At 36.2% G+C, this 23,612-nt stretch overlaps 1 protein-coding gene and 3 non-coding genes across 4 annotated transcripts in view; 3 read left to right on the forward strand and 1 right to left on the reverse strand.

Annotated features, from left to right (window-relative positions):
* LOC100646409 (mannosyl-oligosaccharide 1,2-alpha-mannosidase IA) overlaps positions 1-23,612 on the forward strand; it is a 702,484-nt gene that overhangs the window by 227,518 nt on the left and 451,354 nt on the right. The window lies entirely within an intron of this gene.
* TRNAD-GUC lies at positions 12,588-12,659 on the forward strand. Its single transcript has one exon. It is a non-coding gene; the product is annotated as a tRNA-Asp (tRNA).
* TRNAI-AAU lies at positions 20,705-20,778 on the forward strand. Its single transcript has one exon. It is a non-coding gene; the product is annotated as a tRNA-Ile (tRNA).
* TRNAE-UUC lies at positions 21,516-21,587 on the reverse strand. The gene has a single exon. It is a non-coding gene; the product is annotated as a tRNA-Glu (tRNA).

Consider the following 23,612-nt stretch of genomic DNA (forward strand, 5'->3'; position numbering starts at 1 on the left):
GATCGCGTGAAATGTTGAGCGAATAAATTCTTTAATCGGTAGAAATTTATCGTCGTGAAAGCAATTTGCACTGGAAACGAGCATCAAACTGAAAATAATTTATCAATCGATGAAATTGTCGTTGTTTAATTCCTTCCGTTTTTTATACTTTCGTGATACTCTCTAATCTTCTATTTTGAAAATCTATTTAAAGTTTAGGAAGAATTTATGAAATTTAAAATGGATTGGTGGTTTTCTACAGATTATTTTTCTTTTAGAAACGATATTAGTGGTCAGAAGTTTATCTCACAATAATTTATTAATTGATAACGTTAGCGAATTCACAAGATGTAAGTTGCGCGTTATTTAAATTTCACTTTCGCAATCTGATAATTTTGCAATTTTATGTTAAATGGAATAATCAAACGACTTGAAATTTGTAAAATATGGTTGTAAATCTTCATTTGCTTTATAAATACTGAACTAAACCTGTTACTTTTAGACAGGTATTTGTTAATATCAATAACTTACGATTTGTAACTTGTAAAATTTCATTAATGATACCAATTCAATCGTACAAGGGATCCTTAATTATCATAAGTAGATTATGCATTTGTATGCATTTATCACGCATTTAATATGCACATAATATCCTAAAATATATGAAATATCCAAAGTGTAGTATTTGTTACATTATTCAATAGATAAAACAAAAATTTCCGCCTAGGTTTCATCTTTTACATTATATTCATAAATATACGAATTTGAATAGGAATAAGAACATCGCCACTTTAATCCTAACACTCCACTGTAAAGACAGAAGATTTTGAAGATGACTTAATAACAGACATACGATATCAAGTCGAATACAATTTCTAAATTCATCATCTTAAATTACAACTACATCAAAATTTCCTTCAATATCGGTATACATGAGTTTCCGTGCCACAAGGATCCATAAGATGATAGGTCTATTCTGTGCCTCGTGGTTAAAACATCGACGAGGAGATAAATTTACATATATTTCTGCGCGGTCGGTATGCGAGGAACCGAAATGGCGGACGAGCCAGGACGAAGATGCGAGAACGCGGTACGTGGAGGCACGCGAGGCGAAATTCACGCGTGTCGTAAATCATCGTTGGTCGATTCCGCTGCGTACGCAGTGTCGTCGACGTAACATCCGTTTCTCGACATTCGTTTCCACCGATAAAACGTACGCCCACGCCAATGCGGTTCGTTTATGCTGGCATAAAATTCGCCCGGGAACGACAGCTGTCTCGTCGTCTGACTGCGTGATGAAACGAGATTTGTCTTGGAGACCCAAGCGAAACTGGCTGGGAGTGGATGCGTGAGCCAACCATTCGAACGACTACAGATGTATAACATTCTCTGTGTCCACTTTGTAGATCATTATTATTTTCATTCTTTTTCCCTATGTTTTTTAGCTTCGATTAAATTGGATCGAAGGCTAATTGCATGGAAACGTTGAAGCGGATAAAGAATTATCGGAATCTTGGAGGAAAATGAATTTCGCGATTATTTTATATAGCTAGACAGGTTTGGTTCTTGGTACGTATGTAGTCTTTTTGTAGTTCGATAATGTATCTTGAGAGGAGTAGTTTCGAAATTGTACAAGAAAACGTTTCGAGGTTTTAGCAAACGAGATTTTAATTATAATTAGATATGTTGTTACGTGGAGGAATGTGTACTGCAAGGAAATGAGATAAGGGAAAAATTTATTTTCTAGAGAAATATGTAACAAATTTTTATTTCTGTAGGGGATATCAGCCGGTCGTGACATATCTTATAAATGTTAGAACATCAGGTCCAGTTATGAAAATTTGTTGTATAGTAAGCTTTAGTTACTATCCCTTCCCTAAGTCTTATTCTCATTATTTTTTAAATATTTCACCCAAAATTGTAATTCTATTTTAATTGGTCGATGTGTCTTTCTTATGCCTGTAAATAACAATTACATTTTTTTCGCTAATTAATTCTACTCGTTACGATATTAAATAAGTATCATAAATTAAAAAATACCTTTGTGAGATTATGTTAACTTGTCGATGATTTTGAGAAATGTTCAACATCCATAGCCCTGAAACGGAGCAGCCAAGAGTTGAATAGTCATCACCAGGATCTTCATTCGACGATCAGAATCATAAATTCTGTCAAGCACTAGATGTTCGCTTCTGAAACAAACACTCTAATCCTCGCTAACCTGATCCTATAAATTTCTCTTTTAAACTGCCAATTTATTTCTTCGATGACACGTGAACGCGTTCCACTATTCTAAACAAAATTTAGACAAATCCAAACAAATCAATTTCTGAAACCGATCTCGAGTAAACACGATCGTAACCGCGCGTTTCTTTCCAAATCTCCTGTTAAAATCGCATAAAGTCACAGCAGCAGAATTTATGATCGTGCATCGAGTAACTCACTGGTAAACCAATTCAGCGATATCTCGGCGTAAACCTGCGGTAATACCATAGCTTCCCCATCTTTTGCGGCGCGGAAGATAGTCGGAATTAACGATTTCCAAGCAAGGGAAGAGGTAAATATCGGGCAGAAGGGAAAGAATTCCGCGGTCCCGGGATAAATTACTGTCTCAGCAATAACGTTGGCATCGGTTTAGCGATGGGTAATGGTGAGTTACGCGTCGTTTATGTCCCGTAAAGCTTCGTAGAAACGCACGGCGGCATTTGTCGCGTCGCGATGCCGGCATGTGGCGGCCCGTTTCATTTGCCGCCGATAAAACTACCCTTAGCCTCGCTAGAGTATTATCGTGATCATCGTTTCCAGTAATTTACGGCGGTTTTACACCGCGTCTATGCTCGAGTAAAAAGAGAAAGTTTTTGCCGACACGGGAACGTTTTCGCGGTGCGATTCGACCAATTCAGGTGGAACGCTCGATTAATTTGTTCGTTCTCCTTCGTTGATTTCGGGATCGAAGTGAATCACAGTACTCGGTTTTTGCGTGATGTTCGTAGATCGTTGTGTAAATTTAGAAAAATTTGTTCGATTTTTTGTTATTTTTATTCTGTAATGTTGTCATAAAAAAATTTTCTTAAATCTTTTTATTTTCAGTTAATAGATATTTAATTTGGTTATTAAGTTTGACCAATTTGGATTTTGAAATCGAAGTAAACGAGAATGAATTTTTGGACGATGTTCGGAGATCGCTGATACCTTTTTATTTTACATTAATGGACACGTACAGAGCATTTGCTGGTCTCATATATATCGTGTAATTAACCTAGGTTATAATCAAGGAAACGATTAGTTGATGAGAATCTTGTACTTTAGAAACATGGGAAAATTTGTTGAAACTATCAGCAAGAATTTTGGTACCATAATATAAATTAAAACAAATTATAAAATATAATGTAATAAATTGGTCCTCGACCATACTATCTCAAACTATATAAATCCTATTAAAACAATTCGAAGTAACTTAAATAGGAAAGTGCAAACAGGTGACCCAAAGTCTGATATGAATATCAAAATTGATTAAAATATAGACAAGAAGAAGGATTCATTTTATTATCTCAAAATAATAAGATTATTATTATAATATTGAATTAATATACCTTTAGAATCAAGGAGAAACATTTCAAATGAAATAATTTTCAATATTTTCGATAATTTTCTAATGACTTCTGAAATGTTCAAGTTTGCCTCATCTGTCTATAATATAGGACCACTATGGGAATGTAGGTGAAATACGAAGTCATAAATGTCCCTATATACAGATGTTGAATTTCGTACTGTAGAATTGCCACTACAGTTAGTGTAACTTCCTGGCCCCAAATCGGGACAGGTCTGCATAAATTGGGATATATGAAGTTGTCATCCTCTCGAACAGAATATTACACGTCGTAAAACTGTACCAAGATGTACTTCGTTTTTGGAATTAAATTTTAAAATGTTGATTATTTTCGAGGCGTTTCGAACTGTAAGAAGAAAATGAATCGTAAGACAGAAGTTTAGTAACATTCGTAATTAAGTGACGAGTGTTCATGAATTTATAAAAAAAGAGCTTAAGGATGAAGCGATATACAGAATGTACAAATTACAGTGCTTAATAAATTAAAGAAATCTGCATTTAACTTTCATTCCTTTCTAAGAATATGAATTTGCATAAACATTCGCGGTCTATTCGTAACAATGCAGTCACTGCAATGTTCTTCGTTCAAATAAAAAACAAAAGATTCAAGATACGTTTCGTTAAGCGCTCGGTGAATCTTTTTTACCGTATATGCTTTAATAAATTAGCATCAACGTCGAGATTATTAATTATCGTAAGGTTACATAGCTACAATTAGTCGGGATCGAAGTCAAGATCTAAGGAAGCCGAAGTCAACATAAAGCTTATCAAAATTTACGCCTCTGTCAACCAATTACCATCCAAGAATCATGCGACAGTCAGCCGAACAAGTCGCCCCTTGTTACTGTCAGCCCATAAATTGCACCGAACGAATTGCACTGGTCGCTGTAGCTGCGAACCATTGCGAGTTAATTTCCCATTCGAGCTAGCAGAACGCGATCTCAAGCGAAACGAAGTCTCTTCTCTTCGAGGCGAATGTGCGATCGATCGATGTTAACTGTAGAATATAAACATTTCTAATTTTTACAACCGATCGTTATCAATTATTAATCAGATATCACGTTAAGCTATTAAAACGTCGAAGATAAAATGTCTACAATGCTCTACTAATTTGAAAAAGGTTGTAAGTTTTACGAACGTTCCATTAATCCTATCATATTATGAAATCGAATGAAAATTTACAATATAGATAATGATTTTCCTAGTTAACTCATCCCGAACCATCAGTTTTAGCCATCGGCAAACTACAAACCACTGGTCTACAAAATGTATCTATCAAGACCAAAGATATCGCTAACGATGTTTCACAACTACCATTATCTGTAGCTGGAAAACAGAAATGATCGATATCCTGCCATATCTGATAACATCTCTAACCAAGGCTTTAAATTCCAATTTCTCTTTCAACCTACCTAATCTACCGATACTTATCGCAATTCATCATGAATGTCGGGTAATAAAAATTTCATCACGGTCTGGTTCATCGAGAACACAACGTTGCGTTAATGCGACATCTTGTTTGTAATTTCTTATAGCCAATTCACATTATTAGTTCTTAGTCGTTCTAACTGTTTTCTCTTCAATTTATAGAATTTCTTTCTCTGCCTCTGATTTATGATTAGCTTCTGTAATATACGTATGTATCTATTATTCTGATAGATGTTACAATAATTTGTCAACTGTCGTCTCAGACAAATTGCAGAGAAGTAAAATATAAAATGGGAAAAAGAGAGAAGAAAACCTTGATAAAACAACTTACTTCATTTATGGTTGTTCAATAATGTCGCGTTTACGCAATTTTTACACATTGCGTATTACAATGCTTGGTCCCTTAGTGATTTAATCGATTGACAAAGGATTTGTCGGTTGACAAAGGATTTGATATTAAACATTTTCTATTTTCCACTACAAATATCTTAAAATCAAACAGTTGGATGAGGAATTTTACGTCGAACGAATCCAGCAATGTTATCAAAGCCACGTGAAACCTCATCTTCGCATTTCGGATTTCATTCGATGAAATGATCGCGTTGCTGAATCTGATACCGTGACATCCATACATAATCATCCGCCGATAGTTTCAGTCTGGCAAACTTATCAGCTGTCAGTGGGCTTGACTTTGTAACGCGACTGGATTTATTGCGTATGCTCATGTAGCTTTTAAACTCCTCCATCGCGATAGGCTGGAAATATCTTTTCATCATATGACATTATGACATTATTTCAAATTCATATTCATATTTCTAAGATATAATTATAATTAAATACTATTAAATATACTTACGACTAACATATACATAGGTAATCTTAAAATGAGGAAAATAAAAATGCTACATTAATTTTAGTTACAATACAGGTAGGATAGTTGAGAAAGTATTAAAAAGTATTAATTTTTATCATACATTTGGAATCAAAGCAATTGAGTCGTAAACTTTTCAATTGACAAGACCGTGGATGAAGTTTTATAGCATCAGCACCATTGTACCGTATATCGTCCCGTATTTATCTTAACGAACTAATAAACATGTCGTTGGCAATTTTTAACGACCGCCGTATTAAGTTAGGCCGGTCCTGATGAAGAACAGAAGCGCGGAATTGGCTTTCTATGCCGGCAGTATCGAAACTGGCGACAGCTGTTAATGATTCCGCCACCAATGACCCGTTTGCTTCGTCTTTCGCGTTCGAGAAACTGCCGGCATTATAACGCCGGTTTATATTCGCCCTGGATTTAACGAACAGCTCCGGTGTTCACTTAGTAGACTATTACTGCCGTAAAATAACGCGGGATATGAACGTAACGCGTGAAATACGCTGTGAATCACGGTTTATAAACATCGTTGTGCGCACGTGGTTTCAATGAAATTACATCGCCGTGTCGAAAACTGTATATATCCGAATGATGCTGAGAAGTAAGTACTTACTACTAAAAGTATGTACCTATATTCTGCGAGATGCGAATACGTTTAATTAAGAAAGTAGCGGAATTAATTAATTTTTATACTTGGTAGTATTTTCTATAACATAACGGTGCACCAATGTTTGAATATGTCTGTCAGTAGAAATTCTTCTATTGATTTCAGATTCATTATTCAGATTCATGTGAGAAATAAAACAAATATCAAACGGCTTCCTGAATAGAATACGAAGCAGAGATACATATTTGAAACACGTTTGAATGATGTAGCGCTCTGACACTATCTACATAACACTTGGTGAAGCGCGCGATAAATTATGTCTCCCTTTTCGAAGCTGGATGAAAACATATCCGTTTAATCTTGTATTCCAGTTCTTTTTGTCGATGGTGTAAAAAATGTAACAATAAAATTGAACAGAAAAAAATTTCGAAGATAATTTCCATGTAAAAATGTCAACGATACGATGAAAGAAGTGTAGATGATAAAGAAGGATCTTTTCAATGTGTTATATACGTTCCTTGTATAGTGGTGGAAGCCTTAACCTACGTTTACCCGGGACTCGTTTTCCAGTTTTTCTACAGAGAAACAAATGGCTGTATAGAAAGAGGAAGCTCTGCTCATAGTAGACAAAAAATAGACATCTGCGAACCAAGCGAAGAAGATAGAATAGAAACTTCATTGACAAAACTATGCGGAAGCTATTTTGCTTTTTCTTCTATGCAAGATGTTAAGTAGTCCCTGGGAATTCTCTATCTTTGTTAGAAAAGTTGCTTTTTGTTTGCTAAAAATGATTAAATTAAGGGCTCTTTTGTATTATTAGTTACAAATATAAATAGTAACAAAGATGAATTAATTTCAATTTTAATTTTGCCTTGATTCTGTTCACTTCTTCGTACTTGTATCTTCCTTCTTTACAATATTATTAAAAATAGCTTGAAATATACAGAAATATATTGTTATAAATAACTATATTGAATACTACATCCAAATATTCAAAAGGTATCTACATTTTAATAATACCTATTCACATGTAAAACCATATGAAACATAAAGGGCCAAAATATTTCCAAATAAGCAAAATCAATAAATATAAAACATCACACAAAACCGAGAAGAAAACTCTTTTACACCAATTAGCAGGTTAATGCAATGCCCTCGAAACAGAAAGTCGTCGTTTTCACCCTCGACGGTCAGTGAAACGCGACGATTCCATCGAACGGCGGAGAAACGGCGCGTCGTATAAATTCGCAGCGGCGAAACCGAGGAAGAAGGATGGGTCACGGTCCTCCGCTGGCGGAATGGCCGTCCAAACGGATATTTATCTCCAGCGTAATTTATACGCGTCATTTTCGGATTCGTCGTCCCGAATTCGATGCGTCCGCTTTGAGATTTAAGCGCGCCGCGCGCGCGGGCCCGCGCAGCCCCCGTATACAACTCAAAAGCTGAATTTATTGACTGGCGGGGCCGATAAATTGTTTCGTGGGTCCGTGGCGGGGCGCTGTGGCAGACGTTATTGAGCCATTAAATCGTGATTACCCGCGTGTTATTGAGTGCGGTGACACGAGGACGAGACGTTCTTTCTTTCTTCCACTGACCGTTCCCCCTCTTCGTCGCTTCGGCTTCTGCCGGTTGCTTCCCCACTTTTTTTTCTTCGCTCCTCTCCTGTCTTCCTTTTTTTCCCCCGATCTTTTTCGTTTCGTTTTTTCACTCGCTTCAGGAACCCGTTTCACATACCGAGACTTTGTTTCTTTTCGTTTATTGCCTCTGTCCCGATGATAGATTTGCGAGTCGCCGTTCGACGCGATCGGGGGGGGGGTGAATGCTCGATCCCCCAGAGATAAGATCTCCGTTTAATTGAAACGAAGTTTAACGAAGGAAGTGTTTCGAGGATTCTCCAGGGGTTGTTGTGGACGGGTAATTGGAAAAGTTTCTCTTGCTTGCAAATTTTCGATAGTCAATATAGCTACTTTTACCTCTTGGATCTCTTGAAAAATTTTAAATTTTAGAAAAATGTGTTACAACGATGAAGTATCGCTCTCGTGGTTTCGTTAATTTGTTGTATAAATGTTTGTAAAATCTTTTTAATCTATCTTTCTCTAGTGACGCTATCAACCTTCTCAGTTACGTCGTACGTATTAAAGCTGTGGAATTTTGAAATTTATTAATAGAGACTTGAATCTCTTGATTAGGTTGATATTACGTGTAGTTTTATAATATTATAATATAAGAATGTAATAGTATAAGAATACGAAGGTTTGACCTTTTCAGAGGCAAACGCATCAAAACCTGGAACTTTCAGTAGTATTTTCTTAAAATATACAAAAAATTGGGGAAATGAAAGATAGGTTAGTACACGACAAGCATAATGCTGTAATACGATACTGAATGAAACGTAGGGGGTTAAAGAAAAAAATTTGATGAAAGATTATATAGAAAGATACGAATTTCAATACCTCTCAAAGATAAATGAAATTGTACTGGATCTGAATTATAATTCAGTTATTCCAGCCATTATTTTTCTATTTCTTACCATTTTTTTTTTTTTTTTTTTTCAATAAAAAGTATGTAAGTAGAGAAAATGTAAGTTAATACATGATAAATATTATTAATATTACATTTTTCTTACTTTGAATTCGAGATTTGATAGAAAGAAATATTTAATAGATTTCAATATTCCTCGGAGATATGTTAAACAACATTATGCACCTAAATTATACGTATTTCAGTGATTGCGTGCTTCCTTTAATTTCAGCTTTTATTAATTTGTCGATTAAACGAATATACTAATAAAAGCGTCATTACAGAAATGTGATCTGCAACTCGAACAAAAGCAGTTTGACCGAGCGATTTACGCGATATGACGTTGAATCTGTTACTGCAATTTTATGACCTGTAACGAGCGAAACGCATCAATCTGAAAGGCTGATTCCAGCAACGAGGGTAATTACCGCTTGAATATTGTAGCAATTTCGGTGCCCCGGGAATAACAGTAAAGCATTGCACGTAATAATTAAACATAATTTAATAGCACGAAAGGGCATTAACTTTTGTCAAACTTCCTCGTTAAGTATACGCTCATTTACGTTAAAAAAATATTCTGTTTAAAGAAAGATTATGACTGGATCAGATAAACTTCAAAGGTGATTATGAATTTAATGTTATATCATTGCAACTATTATTCTTGTTATCGCAACATTGCAATAGGGTTAGGAATATAATATTATTCTTCCGCTTCGTATCACACTAAATAATGTGACAAAGCATAAAATTGATTGCCAGTCGTTCGTAACTACTTTAACTCGTATTAATCACCGGTTTAATGTCCTATTTTAATGCAAATCGTCTGCATTATCAATCAATCACGGTCCGAACAGCTATCATTTATTTTCTTATTGTCTCTAATTCTTCGAATATTATGTACCATGTTTGTTTCTGTATTGTTTGTACCGTGTAGTTTCTAATGTATATATTTTGCACTTAAACATACTTTATATTTTAACAATATAAATCACTGTCACGTAATTTATAGTGAATAATAAACGTAGTGCTATTAATAACGTAATTGAATCCTTGTTCATTTCGTATCGTATCAGTCATTATCAACCGCATTGATCCCAACTGATCAATTTCTTAATATGCAGTGAGATCATGAAACGATGAATTGACGATGTGATTATTTTCGACGTTCAAACTGAAGTTTAACCTCTAAACAGACTAAATGATCAAAGCCGCGAATATTTATTTTATTTGAAGGAATAAATTTATACAGTTTCTACGCGTTGTTTCGCTTCTCTCTCTCTCTCTCTCTCTCTCTCTTTCAACAAACTGAATCGTGCTTGTTGAAGCGGTCACCACTTCTAGAAAAACTCCACATCTGGTCTTTTTAGTTTCCTCAAGCGCTGAAGCCATCGACAGCATATAGACAAAAGAATAGCAGGAAGGCAGACCATAAACAGTAGACAGGCGACGTTGGCTTCGGGGTTTTTCAGTTATAAGGTAACACTGCTAGCGTGCGGATCTGGACCAGCTCAAATTGTATTCCTACTTATTATTACACTTTACTATTAAATCAAATATATATTTTGTACCTTACACTTTATCCACGCGTGTTTCTCTCTTTATACACCGAATAACCTCAACAGTGCTAAAAGAAACTCTTTCATACACGTACTTATAAATTACATTGCAGAGCTGAATTAAAGAGTACATGGTGGTTCTAAGTGCACTACAAGACGTTGATAATCAAAGAGGAAAGAAGAAAAAAGTAAAAAAGGGAAACAAAGGAACAATGGTAGGGCTCAATGAAGAATTTGCAGCGGCGTGCGTGCCGACAATAGCTGAGGGCTATAATCGCAGTCTAAATATGCATGCTGGATGCGGCTATCGGGGTTGACTGTTCCATATTCAGCGATTAAGTGTGATGTACGAGTTTTGAGTGTCGCGGCATATCAAACAGGCGTAATCGTACATGTAGTAATCCCTCGCCAGCTGTCTCCCTTCCATTCGACGATTCTACCCCTCCGCATGATAAATTCCCGCGCAATTAACTAAACTGTGCACGACGCCGATGGAACGTACGTATCGCGAATGCTAAATGAATGACGACGCGACTTTTGTCGACCTCGATCAGAGTGCCGTTTTATATCACGCATTGGCTCGTCTGTCTCATGGAAACGATCGATGCGTTTCGATTCGTGGAAATTAAGCTTCCTCCATAATAGAGTACAATTCACCGTTTTACAGTGAAGTCTCTACGATACTAGAAATAGCAGTTCAAAAATGTGTAGTTAATTGTACGTTACAATTAGAGACATGTCTATTCGCGTGCTATTGATAGATACGTGCTACAAGAACCTGTTAAATGTCTCACGCAAATTGCAGAGAAGTATATAAGAATAAAAAAAAAGAATAATAGAATAAAAATAAAAAAATAACATAAAAAGTGTGTTTCTTTAAAGAAAATACAAAAATAAGAAAAATATAATAAACGCCAAGCTTCGAGCTTTTGAAACGGTCATTCAATTTTGTTATGGGACTATACAATGGGACTCGGGAAGAGAAAGACACTTGAGGGTGCCATAAATTAGTCAGCAATGCGTCGTGAGTCAAGCAGATTGACTATTCTGCAACCTTGACGCAGAAAAAACGTATTCTTTCGTAGAGCCGTCGACGCGGATGATCGTTTAAAAATATTTTGTTTTTTATTATTTAATTTGTATTTTACAATTTATCTAACTGGACATTTGGTAAATTTTTCTAATTTAATTACTAAATAACATGTGGATGGCTACTCCCAGCGGGATACCATCTTCGAGTTTGACTAATTTAAAAATATGTAGATGTATTTCATATACGAACATTTAGTAGTATTTTACGTACGTATAAGAATCTCTGGTTCTATTATATCTAAATGGTTTATCTGTATCTAGATAGATTTGTTTATACTTATACAAGTTTGCAGATGCAATCGATCTGTCCAGTGATGGGTCAGATAGACGGTTTGGTCATCGCGTGACAGGCTTTGAACATCTGGTTTCTGCATGTTCTCACTCATCAATTTCATTAGACGTTTTCGCTTGCATGGCAGTCCTTCCTTTTACCTTTTCCTACGTTCTCCTTTTGAGAACCATAGGTCGATGCCAGGAAAAAAATTGAGTAGAACCTTCCTGACAGTCGTAGCAGTGACGTAGCTTGTTACTAATATTTGTTGTATATTTTTCATGTATTTGCATTATTAATATTAGAGGAACTGTTTCTGAAATTGCTTATATTATAATAGAAATGTTTAGTTGTTAGAGCGATTGAATTTAAGAAGAGTTTTTAATATACAATAAAATAGTGAATAAATATAACAAATAAAAATCATCTATTTTGATACGATTGTAAAGCGAATGAATTGTTTATTACAAAAATAGTGAAAAATATTAGAATTACGAACTCAAATAGTTCTAAATAGCGTGTCGTAAAATAAAAATGTTACAACGTCGGATACTCACCAATATAGCACTAATACACAACCAGATAATTACATATGTGTGTAGATAAATTGATAACCGGTAAAGTAGGTAGGTTTGTCATTCAAATCCTCGTTAGTACAGTGGTCAGTATCCCCGCCTGTCACGCGGGAGACCGGGGTTCGATTCCCCGACGGGGAGAGAGAGAAATATTTTTATTTTTAACAATGATGATGTAATTATGTATCTTATGCATAATGCAAATATGTAAATATTCATAAAATAGTAAATTTTTGATAACATAAGAAAAAAAAAGTAAAACTTCTGAAAAAAAAAGATTCTTCAGAATCATCAAAAATTCTTCCGTTATATTCACCTCGAATTTCACCCGACTGACCGATGTTGTTTAATCAGCTGAAGACAAATGGACGAAACACACAGCGTAATAACAAACTATGCATATAATATTCTTTGTAAAACTTCCTCGATAACAAAATTAAGGGCAATGTTCCTTGCCTGGACATTGCCTCGTTGCGAAACCACATTCTTCATCACACCGCGTCATCCACCAAACAAAATACGCATAAAACACAATCATCCGCCCAATTTTATACTTCGTACCATAAAATTCCAAACGAAATCGCGAGAAGTCACCATGAAACGACAGCTCCTCACGAAACCTTCGTTAATTCTCTCGTAATATCCAGGTGTAGTATAACTCAGTAAATTACTATAATCATCGATATTATGTATCTGCTTACGCGAGAGAAAGAGACTATTATATGCCTCGTAGATAATAACGAGCGTCTCGTTGTCTCGGATCGATGCGCAGTATCGGTAAAACCCTTGTATCAATGTGAATGAGAAAGCCACGGTTTCCAAGAGGAAGAACGTAATTAGCTGGATGTAATTGCACCCATAAGGATCCCTCCTGGAGTTTCGAAGTCGCAGCGAGACATCATTTCTCCTTTAAGTCCCCTCGCTCGCCTCCCTCGCTCTTCCTTCCTTTCCACCCCAGTGAAACCGACTTCGGGGTCTTGATCGTGTTTACCCGTAATAAGCCTTAATCGGGGCTAGATTTAGTGGCGCGCGGCCTTTTTTGAATTACACCCTCGTTGCACGCAACGATCGAGGGCCGCGTATGTATACGCCCCTTTGGAGTGGAGCCGCGAGACCGAGGGACACCTCGTGAATCCGCCTTAATTTCGGCCGCCTCCGGCGATCATTTCGCTCAATAAATCTCGTTTACGGGGAGAGTCTTGTTGGCCACGTTGGACGAACAACGCGGTCGCAATTTGCGGTATTGTCGGCTAACTGGCCGGACAGAATTGGCTTTTTCGAGAGGCTTGACGCGGACCCGGAACAGACCGCCGATCGTTGATCGCGTAGGATCGTAAGGACAAGAGGTTTAGTTTGTTTTCGGATTTGTTTGTTTTTGGATTTTGCGATAACGTTGCCAGCCATTTAGGATCTCTGCGTAATTTTGCACGTGTAACAATTTAATTACTGAATCACAGGCGCGTGATATTCTTCTTAGACAAACGTGTTTTCTCACGATATATAAATAAACTTACAGAGTTACGTTTATATGTCTCAGCCTAATCTTCGTACTGTTGTACATTTCCAAGAAGTCGAAAAAGATTCCAATAGATTTATCAACGTCTTTAGTACAGGTATAATATTAGATTATTCGTTTGTTTCATCTTTTGGAACGATGCGAGCAAAAATAAAAACTCTTCTCAGGCAAATTCACGAATAGAATTCCACGTCTTTCATTCATTATAAAAGATAAGCAATCGATTCGCGATAAACATTACAAGTCAAAATAGGTATATTTGACTTGCAAATAACGAAACACTTATTACTGTAACGTTTTCATTACTCGCGACAAACTTTAACCAATGCAATTGTAAGCACTAATCTTACAAATTAGAAGTCTTATCGTAATCATCTCAAAGAATGCAATTTAACAAACAATCCGTATCGTCCTGTTCCACATACCATTCCACTGGCTTAATAGTTAGTTTCAGAAATAGTATTGCGAACAAAGTTGGAGTTGTTCCGCTTCATGGAACGTGGTCGCTTAATAGTTAGTGGCCGTTTTGTTGAAAGGTTATCATACTGACCCAGTTGGCTTACCAACGAACGAACGAACCATATTTAAAGATAAGAATCCGTATTTAAAATTTGATGCTCGTAAATAGAAAAAACGATGATACGTGAAATTAACGCAATGCACACTGTGCATTGTGATCGTTGTTCGATCTTGATCTTATTAGTCGACGATATGTATAATCAGATTGTACCTAAGCAATAGAAATGTAAACCATAAGTAGCCCAAAAGACCGATAGAGGAGATGGTAAAAATCGTTTGTAGATCAGAACCTAATCACTTGAAAATTAGCTCGCTCATTTCTTATACGATTCTACTAGTATGTCTGTTGCTACATTAGACGCTAGAATTTGGGTGAAGGTACGTATAATTACAATTTCCAATTAAAATATTTCTTTCTTTCTTTAAAGGCAATTTAAAAAGCGCGGTTCAGGCTATCTTGTAATCTTGATTGTTCTGTGTCAAGAAGGTATTGTATTACATTGCTATATAGTTCTTCCTTCCTACAAACTGCTGTATTGGGTGTCCTTTACTTTTTTTTAATCCATTCGTAACGGCAGAGTAAGGAAAATACTAACAAAGATTTTATAAACAGACTTTTATTCACGTCGGATCGCCTAATATCAAGTTTCAGGAAAACTGCACGTTATATGCATTTTTTCATCTTTATCTCGAATCCTCATTCGAATGCCGCATTGTGTGTCGCGACCAAAGTCACGTTAAGTTTCTCCGTCATAGTAATTAGTTGTAATTAAAACTTATTGATAAGAATTTTAAAACTTAATTAAATCCTCTTCCAACTATCACACCTATTCGACAAATATTATCATAATGGAATGGTTAAAAACGTCGAAAACACGCCTATCTCTTCTATCATCCTGTCGTGTTATTTCTTTCCTAACCTGACAATTTTATCGCTTCGATACCGATTACTTGCGATCGCAAGCAAGTAATTAACCGGCGCGCGGATCGTTGAAAAATTGGTGGCGCGTAATACCCTATCGCGCAAAAACGAAATAAAATGTGACGTGCCGCGTAAATATTCCCTGTTATAACAATCCACGAACGACAACGCCCGAAAAATCTCTTTTCCCTTCCCTGTTAATATTTACCTTATAGGCGGAGCCTGTAATCTTCGAGCGAAGATACATTTTGTGATCAATCTTGCGGGAAGGGTGAATTGATTTCGACGAAGAACAAAACTTGGTTCGTTACAGCTGTTGTACAGGGTGACGCTTTCGCTAGTTAAACACAGATCACAGTTGTCAATTTCGTACAAACTTATTGTGATCGATGATTCCTCGTATCTTTAGTGAAATTTTAAACGTCCCGAAAACGAAACACATGTTCGTCGTATTATGCGTAATGAGTTGGTCAAACTTACGTTAAAATCAAATACACACATATATCATATTTTTCTTTGGTAATCTTTATATAGAAGATAGGAAGAGAAACGAGGGCTATTCATTTTTTTTAGTTTTGTAATATATTTTGTCTTTTAGAATTGCAGTAGCAAAACTACCAAATCACAGTGATTCTAATGTTCAAAATGTCTCCGTAAAAAACAGGAAATCTACTCTGCACTGCAACAGAACACGAATGAAGATAATTAACATTCTATTAATCGTTTTGTTTTAAGGTGTATAATTAAGATATAATTTGCGAATAATATAAAGTTAAATTGTTTAAATGTTGTTCCTTTTTTTAGTGAACCAAAATGTTGAAAATTAATTTTCTTGATAAAGCTATCTTGTGGCGTTTCATTGCTTTTCTCCCTTTACTCTTCATATAACGACACGATATTATCGCCTTGCATCGCTGACGTTGCCTACAAGTTAACTAATATACAGGATCACCCTGTATATAGCAGAGTGAATGAAGACTCGGTTGAGTGACGCGCGTCCAGCTTAATGACAGTGGCAACTTTGTCCACGACGACGGAATCTGTCCATTCGAGCACAAGACCTTCGCGCCGCGTCGCCATTATTTCTTGCAGCTTCTTCCGCCCCTTTTACTCCCTTATCGCGGTCGTTTCGCCACTCCTATTACGGCGAACCAGTGTTATTGCCTTCTTATTAAGGGAATAATTGCGATGTTTTACGATTGCGTTCCCGATCAATTATCCAAAGAAACGGAGCAAAACGAACGGGACCGCGGATGGTGAGAGTTGTTAACGAGCCTGGCTGATCGTCGCGCGAAACAAGGGTCAGAGAATGTCCCAGGTAATTTCCTCCTCGTGGTAGCGCAATTTTTGATTACCACTTTTTGGTTACCGAACAGGATTAACAGGATGTTTGTATTGAGATTGATAGGCTCCTTGCATGCTTTCTTCCGGCGTTTATGATACTCGCAATTGGTAGTTGGTAGGATTTAGGATTTCTTTAGGTTTGTTTTTCGATAGTCAGTTGTGGAATCGATCGATGAGGGAAGAGGTATGAGACGCATCAAGGATGTAATTTGGATGGATACGCGATGTTCTTCAGTTGTTTGGGATAGATATAAAATTTTATGTATCGGTACGTGGGAATTAAACGTTAGCTTTTTTTTTTATTGAATTAGGGAGCTGCATACATGTGTTGTGCCGTAACTTTTTAAGAGGCATTTTCATGTTACAAATATCGATCCTTAATGAATTGAATGAAATATTTGGTATTTCTGTTTACACGCATATATTTTATGATTTTTAAGTGTTTATATTAAATGTTCATTAGTTTGCAGATTCTGTAATACAGTAGACATAGATACGTGGATTTAAAAATTAAGTTGTTAATGGGAAAGAATAAATTAACCTGCGAAAGCAGATTATGTTTTATATGTTACGTATAATATAATATTCTGAACAAACTTTTGGTATATTAAAACTCCATATGGTAATTAAAAATTAATAGCATTAATAAATTCTGTTGCGTTATACGTAATAAGAAATGTAAAAAAAAAACCCTCTAATTTCTCCATCTAATTTCAACCTGCAGTTTTTCAATTCGCTAATATTTATTTTTATCTATTATTTATTATACTTATATCCTATAATACTATACTATCGTCGCCTATCGGTTTAGGTTGGACTTCCAGTTTTACATTTTTCTCTTATTATCCATTCACCAATATTATCAGCTAGCAAATTATTGTGCAAGACAGTCCATTTGCCTTATCCTGTATAATACATTTTTACAGGTCGGACACTCTCCCATTTCCAACGATTCATGCATTCCACGAAGCACTGTCGAAACAGCTATCAGAAACATTCTTTAATTATTTGACGTATTCGGAAAGAATCGCTTCTTTGACAAAAAAGAAACGGGGATAAGAACCATTAGCGAAAGTTGTGCTCGCGAGCGAAAAATTTGTCTCACGGTCGCGGTGCTAATTCTCGGTCGTGCACGCGTCTAGAGTTAAGTGGACGAGAGGGGCGCGGCCAGGGAAAAGGTGAAGTGTTGCCACCCAAGTAGAAACTTCCTTCGTTGATTGTTCCGCGGCTCTCTGCTGTAGTAGAGGTATATCGTAGCGGAGGTTGCACGACGTTGCTCCCATGGCTCTTCTCTTGACCGTTCCCCGTTTGGTCAGGCCATATGCGAATCGGAATGGCCCGTGAAAGAAAGAGAGGGACGGTCGTTAATTATCCCATTCCTGGTTGCCAGTTCGCCAAGTCTGTTGTTCGTTTCCTGTGACAATGGCCAAAGAACCTTGAACGAACAGCCACTGGGAGTGTACAACAAACAGAATCGACAGGATCGGGAATACGTCTAGAAGCTTACGTTTCGTAGAATGCATGTGTGATGATGTTTATTATAGAAGTGAATCGGGCAGACAGTTTCATGTTCGGTGGATCGATGTTGAATTCAATTTTCGATATTGGTTTTTCTGAGAGTTTTCCGAGCCAATATAGATGCTATTATTTCAATAGATATATGCGATAAACACTATGGTTATTATAGAAGTCTCAGTATTGTAGAATTATAAAAGTATTGCTTTTTTATATTAAATATCGATCGACAAGGATACATTAATCGTTATTATGATTAATATATTTGTTTCTTTGTTTCAGGTGAGCGAAATGCAATTATGGTTTCATTTCTCGTAGCTCCTGCTCTCGTATGTAAGTTACATGAAATCTATTACCATAGAAGAGTGCACATACGCGTATTTTTAATTTCCTAAAGTTACAGCTTATTTTAATAATCCAATATAGAACTTAAAAGTCATAGACAACTACTTACAGTAATATTTGAAATATATCTGATCAAACGACCTATAAATTCCGATATTACACGAAAAAAAGGAAAACTAAACTCTCCAAGGTTCTCCACAAACGTCGTCTACACTTCTCGCGTAAACTACCTTTCATCCTTGATTAATTACGTACCACATAGTCGTCGAAAGACAAAAAAGAAATGATTAGACCCGAGACCTTCCTGATCGATAAAACGCAATTAGTAATTGGCCGAACGATCTTCTTCCGTTCTTGAACGCGCGTTTCCTCCTCGTTCAACGACAGCGACCTTTAAACCCCATACGTATCGCCTGGCGGTGGTCTCACGTAAGAGTTCTTCAAGGGATTGGCTAGCAGATTGCCTGCCGGTCTCCAACCACGCCAGAAAGAAAAGTTCGCTGACGTCGTATAAGGTCGTGCAAGGCACCTGCAACAGCTTAATAGTTTATGGCAGACCCGTGGACTCACTCGTCGACGATATTTTCCACGGGGGGTAGCGGTGAAACGACAGTTGGCCGTGGGGTAAGGCGCGATAAAGGGGAGTTTCCAACGTTCGAGTTCGTTAGAAGTACGAAATAAAAAGGAAGTCGTCGCGATAGCAAGAAAACAGGGCAATTATTCGAGGTGAAGTCTGGGACATTTTTATTAAAGTTTCTTATCAGACGTCGCGTGATGTAGGTATAATGCCACGCTCGAAGCGCTTCTCTCTGAGAGTTCCAAAGCCATTTTCTCGCGTTTCCGGCGTGCGCGCGTGGAAGCTACCTTGCGTTCGGATCGTTTCAGATGTTTGTCATGCTTTATAAGGATACTTGGAGATTTAAGAGCGTTTCCAAAGTTTTTTATACCTCTCCGTTGTGTTTTCGGACGAGGCTTGGCCGTTATTGCACTTGAGAAGCTTGAGCGTTCGAGGTAATTTTTATGATGTTGAAGGTTATGGAGCTTCATGTAGCATTCTTATATCCGTTTAAACGTTGTTTATTAGTTCATTTCTTTAGAGTTATTAAGCTTGTTAAATATTTTTACGCGTATCACTGTAAGAATAAAGTACAGTACTTTCGGGAGTCGTAAGTGACTTTGTCCGTATTAGACCGCATGTTTTCGAAGACGTCTGGAAAGTATGCGTCATGCTGAAGTATCCTCTGTATTATATACAAAAGCATAGGATAAGAGGCAAAGAGGGTCGGAGGACGTGGCAACGAGACACTTGCATTTTCGTAGCAGACTTATTCTTTTCTGTGACGGCGAGCAAGCCATATCGTATTGTAGTCAGACATTAACTGACCGTCTTGAAATTGCATTACAAAACGTACTTTTGATTGTATATAAGGAAACGTGGATTTTTGCAAACTGTAGATTTTTTTACATTACCGTCCTCATTTTCTTGTTATTTCATATTTTTCTGTTTCGACACAATTTTTCAACGAAAAATTTATAAGTGAAATTGATGCGATATATGTTGTATAATGGCATCCCGCTGGAAGTAGCCATCCACATGTTATTTAGCAATAAAGCTAGAAAAATTTACCGAATGTCCAGCTGGACAAATTGTAAAATACAAATTAAATAATAAAAAAAATATCCATATATGTTGTATTATTCTTCTTATTTATTTATCTTATTTCTTTATTCTTCTTATTTATTTACTTATTTATTTACTTCTATTATTTATCACAATTCTTTGAATATTGATTAATTACAGAAAATTGTAGACAGGAATCATATTTCGAGAGTACTCTGTACTCTATGATTTACTATACTTGAATTTTTGATACACTATTGGATGTCTATATTTTATATATTAAAGAAATAAAATACGTTTATTATAAATCATTAATTATTCATCTTAAATCAATAATAAGTAAATACTATAAATATATATATATCTGCCTTGAATTTTTATTTTGAAGCAGAAGCAGACGTGGTGGCCCATTAGCTCAGTTGGTTAGAGCGTCGTGCTAATAACGCGAAGGTCGCGGGTTCGATCCCCCCATGGGCCAAAAATTTTTTATTTTTTTTTTTACATTTTCATTTAATAGAAAAGAAAAATTACTCGTTATAATTTCACTCTCGAACATCGATACTATTTTTATCCTTTTATTTTTCGATTTATTTCGTGCGCAGAGACGAAAAGTTTCCCGGTGGTAACGTTATACGAAAACTTGGCGGTGAATACGTGCTCGTTCACAAGGAGGTGCGAAGTAAGAAAGGAATTTGAGTTTTAGTCGAGTGCAAAGAAACTTCCGGAACGACGTTCGTGTGTCTAATTGAGTAACTTTTCCCCGATCGACATGGCTTGTTTCGAGAGAACTGAAATAGAAGTATTTTCTTGCAATCCTGTAAAGAGGAAGACATCGTTTTCGTAATAGGGAAAAGTTTTTTCGTCTAGCCAGACTTAACGTCCCGCTTATTTACTCGATGAATTTAGGTGCCTGAAGTTCCACTATTACTTAGTCTACCTGAAACTCAGTTTGATACAGCTTTAATTAAAAATAAATTTAATTAAAAGTAAGTATAATATGTTGCCTGAACAATATTAATTTTGAGTTTGTAATAATTAGATACTTTGTAGAAAAAGGGGAAGAGAACGAGGGAACGAAATGGAATTCTGGAATTTTCATTAATTTTTTATCAAACAATTTTATTTGAGTAAAAAATAAGTGTAAAATGAGGAATAATAATGTCAATTATAAAGTTTTCATATATGGAAAGAAAAGAAAAAAAAACCAAAAGAAATTTCCGGTACCGGGAATCGAACCCGAGCCTCCTGGGTGAAAGCCAGGTATCCTAGCCACTAGACCATACCGGATCAGATGGGAGATGTATTTCATGTTATAGTTTTCTATAGATAGTAAGCATACAAGTTTCGTTCTTTTATTAACCTTTCAATATATTTTTACTACTCCAAATTATAAAATCCTATTAAACTTACTGAAGCTACAAATACCTAACTAAAAATACCATGAAAACGGTCGACTCTCTGTGGTCGGTATATTGTTCTGCTGACACTAGCAACTAACTAGTAGGAACATTATTAATAAATATTCATCACCGCCATAGAGAAGTCAATGAAAGACAAACTTGGAATGCCTTCGCTGTTGCTACATCCAACTTTGAAGAAAAATTTTAAATGTCATCACAATGGCGATGTTCCATTTCACAGGGTTAATTTAAAAAAGAAAAATCGTAGAGAAAAAGTTTCATCCACTTTGTTTCCACGGCTATTATACACCTAGAATTTTTGTAACGCGTGTTTTTGTATTTGCCCGTAGCATGCCATAAATCCGGGACAGCGATTTAAACGTGGCTGCCGCTGTCGTCAGATTTAAAAACAGTTTACGTCCTCGTAGCGTCGTATCGGTTGGCGACAGCCCGCTATTGGTCGATTGTTTCTGGCAACAAATAATTGATTTATTTTGTTTTTTTGTTCCATTCGTAGTCCCCCGCCCCCCCTTTTTTGTTTTGTTACCATCGGAAACATCGATGGCGCGGCGTATCGACGTCGCGAGGAAAGGTCCATCGTTCGAGCGGAAAGGACGCCGGACGTACGTCGGAACGAGCGATACGCGGTGGAACAATTATCGGATATCCACGGTTGACAAATTACACGGTCAACCGGCTACTAGTTTTAATGAAGCTTTATCGACCAGCCTGCTCGCGTGTCTATCGGGAAATGAAAAACGAAGTGTTCCACGTGCGAAAGGATACCTGTTCTTTCGATCGATAGCCTATTCTGTTTTTACTATTAACCTTTCAAAATTGATATTAACATTGTACGACGATCTTTATTCTCTGATCGTAGTCCGCGATAAAAGAATAGTTGCAGATCCTGCAAATATTTCCGTTGTAAATTATACAAATTTAATTTTCGATGCATACGTTTTGTACATTAATTTCTGCCACGTAGATACGATGATGTTAATATGAAATTTGTTTTGCATATAAAAACAGAAATATCATGAAAAAGCGATGCGTCAAATTAATAACACACTATTTTAAATAATGAAAATTTGTCGATATTCGTTGAGAAAAATTGATAATTAATAATTCGTAGAGCCGTCAGAATTTCGTATAATTGAAACGATTCGCTTTGGAATTGATTTAAAAAGGTTTTCAATTTTCTTTTTTGTTTTTCTTTTCTAATTTTAATAAAATGTATCCTTTCAATTGATTTCTGCTATTGAACTGTCTGTGTTTAGCATAAACAGCTTTAGGAAGATTCCTCAACAGTTTTCCATTATATTTATATGAGGGGAACGTGCTGGCCATTTCAAAAGTGTAATATTACTCTTAAAATATGTTTCCATTACTTTTGCAGCATGGACCGCCGCGTTATCCCGTTGAAATATAAATTGTTCCCCAGAGATTCGTGTTGCGTATGTTTCAATTTGTTCTTAAATAATTCCGGATATTTTTGATATGCAGTTTACGCTTATAAATATATTATGATAAATGACATTCATATTTATCAAATTATGAGAAATATATTTCGATAAATTTTATATTAGCTCAAGCTTTTTCTTTCCTTTCACAAATCCTGGTAATAACAATACTCCTTATCAGGGCTGTCCAAATTAAATTTTTTTCCTCGATAAACGATACTTTTCTCTATTTCTTTTTCCAATGTGTATGCTCTTCTGCAAACTGCAATCTTGTGTTTTTATGTGCCTTTGTTAGGGGAGGTTTTCTTTCCAGTTTCTTCCACTGCAGATGCTTATACTGTTTCAGGACACGTCGGACATTTCTGATATTCGTTTTTATCCCAGCTGCTTCAGCAATCTGTCTTGCAGCCATCGATGAATACGATGCTGCTCTTAGGATAGTACACTTTTCG

The sequence above is a fragment of the Bombus terrestris genome, chromosome 4, assembly GCF_910591885.1.
Source record: "Bombus terrestris chromosome 4, iyBomTerr1.2, whole genome shotgun sequence".
In the NCBI taxonomy this organism is placed as follows: Eukaryota; Metazoa; Arthropoda; class Insecta; order Hymenoptera; family Apidae; genus Bombus; species Bombus terrestris.